Below are 3,367 nucleotides of genomic sequence, written 5' to 3' on the forward strand. Positions count from 1 at the left end.
CTCCTCCAATGTCCCCCCCCCAACCCCACACTCCCCCACCAGCCTCCCAGCCTGGCTCTCCTATTCCCACATGCATGGAGACCCATGGTTTAACCCCTGTCCTACGGTGGCCTGGGGCTTCTGCCCCCTGTCATAAGAGTCCAGCCTTGTTCAGGGCCAATCCACATGGGTCCTTCCTAGGGGCGACCCATGCGCTGCTGGTCTGGAGGGGTTGGTGCTGTGCAGAGGGTCCTGGAGGGCTGGGCCTAGCACATCCTTCAGGCCTGAGGAGTGGGCGGGGAGGAAGGGCAGAGGCCAGGTGTCACCGAGGGCAGGTCCTGCCCCTGCCTCCCTGCTCTGCCCCTCAGCTGTGCTGGCACCCCCTCAGAGCCCAGCGTGGGGGACATGGGGTCCCCAAGTCCCTGCCTGCCCTGCCTGAGCTGGCACCTCTGTCTTTCAATCATAGTCACATGGTGATACACTGGCAGAACTCCTGGCAGCGCGTGTATCAGGCAGAGGCTGGTCAGGCGCCCGCAATGGCTGTCATAAGATCAGCTCAGCCGCTGTCCTGCATTGAGTCTGCCCCTCTGGCCATGAGGAGTGCCATCAGGCTCCTCTGAGGAAGGCTGGGCAGTGGCCAGGCTCTGCTGGCATCAAGCAGAGGAAGGCCAGGCTTCGGGGGAGATGCAGGGACTTGGCTTCAGAGGCTACGGTCATCCCTGTGGCCCACTCTCCTCTCCAGAGGACTTGGCCGGGAGGCCCAGAAAAAGGCCCGCATGCCATACAGTGCAGGAACCAGCAGGCAGAGCCAGAGCCTCCAGGGCCAGGACTCCAGGCCCAGTACCACACTGGGCAGTTCTTGCCACGGGGCAGTGGTCGTGCCATGGACAGGTGACGGAGAACCCACTGCTGAGTCTGCAGCCTGTGCTGGGAGCCTCTGGAACCTTCCGGAGTGTGACTTCCCACCAGATCCCTCTGTTGCCCTTGAATGTGGGCACCTTGCCCCATTTTCAAGATGAGGACAAGGTTCAGAGCTGGGTGTGTCCGGGGCGGGCCTGGTGCAGCAGATTGTCGACTGGGGCCCTGGTCGTCCTCAGCCCCTGCCCCAGGGGCCTGCCACATCTTGGGACTCTCAGAGGGAGGGGAGGCCCAGGCAGGAGGAAGATGCTGACAGGGGCAAGGGGTGGAAGCTGGGCCAGGGCCCTGCTCAGTGCTAGCCAGCCACAGTGCTGCCCCAGACACAGTGGGTCCCCATAGAGCCCCCCACCTTCTGCCAAAGGACCCTTCCTCTTCTGCACCCTTCACTTCCTTCCACCCCGACGCAGCCCAGGTTTTGGTGTTCAGCTCTCATGAGGCATCACGTGTGAGCATGAAAGGATGCCCACCCCCCAGTAAAGGCTAGAAGCAGGGGACAGGCAGGAGGGAGAGGACAGGGAAGGAGAGGCCCCAGACTTCACTTGGCCCATGAGACCAGGGCACCCTATTCCAGTTTCCATCTGCGATAACCTCTTTCTTCCTTGTGAAGCCGGGCCCTGGTGCAGCACGGAGATCTGGGGAAGAGGGCAGATGGGGAGCCACGCCCCATGTGCGTGACTACACACACTTCTGTGTCTGGATGCCAAAGGCGATGCAGCCTTGCGGACTTATCTAACATCCAGGTTTCTTCAGAGGTTGAGCCTCGGGGGCGCTTGTCCTTCTCTGGTCCTGTCTCTGCCTCTGGCCTCCCTCTCCCCTTGTGAGGACAAGGGATGTCACTGCACCCACATGGGTTGTCCAGAGCCACTTTCCCATTTGAGGGTATGCTGGTCACCCTTCCTCCTGTCCACAGCTTCAAGCAAGTGGGGAGGCCGGGAGGGGAGGCTGGGTGGGCCGGGGTGAATGTGCCCTTTGCTAGGTGAACTCACATGTCCCAGGGACAGGGACATAAGCATCTTTGGGGCCCTGTGTCCATCAGGGGGATGGCAGGAGGGCCACAGGGGCTGTGGGGTGCTGACCATCAGGGCGACTCTTGGCTTCCTTCAGCCTGCCCGTCCACCCACTCCCAAGCACTGAAGCTCCCAGAGGTGGAAGGTCAAACCCCAGTGCTAGCTAAGCCCAGGGGACATCCCCTTCATGAAAGGCCCAGCTACTGACTGCAGCATGCCTCCAGCATGCCACTCCCCTCCAGTCCGTCTGCTCCTGTCCTCCCATTGGCCTCCCACCCAGCTCAAGGCACATTCACCTTGGCCCACCTGGCCTCCCCTCTTGACCTCCTGCCACCTTCCCCTGGGCTGCTTGGGGGAACCTGCAGGCAGGACCCCCACCCTGCCCTCTGCAAGGTCCTGGGTGAGTAGGGGCTCAGGGCACCCACCAGGCGACAGGCAGGGGTCCCTACCACCGCTGATGTCTGCAGCTGGCAGTGTTCTCTTGGGCCTTATTAGCGGTGTCAGCGCTGGAGGGGATGCACCATCCCGAGTGATGGATGGCCAGGAGACTTTGCACAGCTCATTCTCAGGGACCCTGGCCCTGTGTCATTTGCCGGAAAGCCGTGACTGAGGCATGAGCTCATTCACATTGATCTATGTAGAGGCTGAAATGTCGCTCCTTGGGAAGACAGACCAAGTAAGGAGGGGAAAATCGGACCCCAAAGTGGGCATTGTGGGCTGGATTATGGGGCGGGGCAGGGTCCTGGTGAAGTGTGAGTCAGCTCTGGTGCAGAAAGGTTCTAGAAGGGTCACCAAGAGCAGACATGACAGCACACACAGGCCACTGACGAGAGACTCTGAGACTCCCACACCCAGTAGAGATGAAGCATCCAGGAGGACAGGGCCAAGTGCTGAGGTGACCAGGGCCCAAGGGGCCTGAAGGTGGGGGGTGAGGAGGGAGGGCCTGATGTGCACCGATATACTTACATGTGATAATTGCAGGTGTGCACTCGGATGTATGCAGGTGTGTGAGACATACACACATGCATGTGGTATACATGGGTTGCATGTGGTATATGCAGGTGTGCATGTGAGATGTACACACATGTGTTGTATATGCAGGTGTGCATGTGAGACGTATACACATGGGTGTGGCATACACGGGTTGCATGTGAGACATACACACATGCTCATGGTATAAGCAGGTGTCTGTGTGAGATGTATACACATGGGCATGTTATACGGGGGTATGTGCAAGTACACATGTGTGTTGTCTGTGTGCCTGTCTGCACGATCTCCTGTGACTGACGTCAGTGCACTTGTCTTCCATGCGGCCAGCGCACTGGCCAGTGACACACGGCTGTTCTGCAGTGACCTCCTGCTGTCCTCCCCACACACTGAAGGATGGTCTCCTGAGTCGGTTTTACAGGCATCGGCCCTGGCTGGGAGCCCTCCCAGTGGCAGCAACCCAGGACTGCTGTCCA

This window comes from Carlito syrichta, unplaced genomic scaffold (assembly GCF_000164805.1).
Source record: "Carlito syrichta isolate Samal-C Ts95f unplaced genomic scaffold, Tarsius_syrichta-2.0.1 Scaffold287922, whole genome shotgun sequence".
NCBI lineage: Eukaryota > Metazoa > Chordata > Mammalia > Primates > Tarsiidae > Carlito > Carlito syrichta.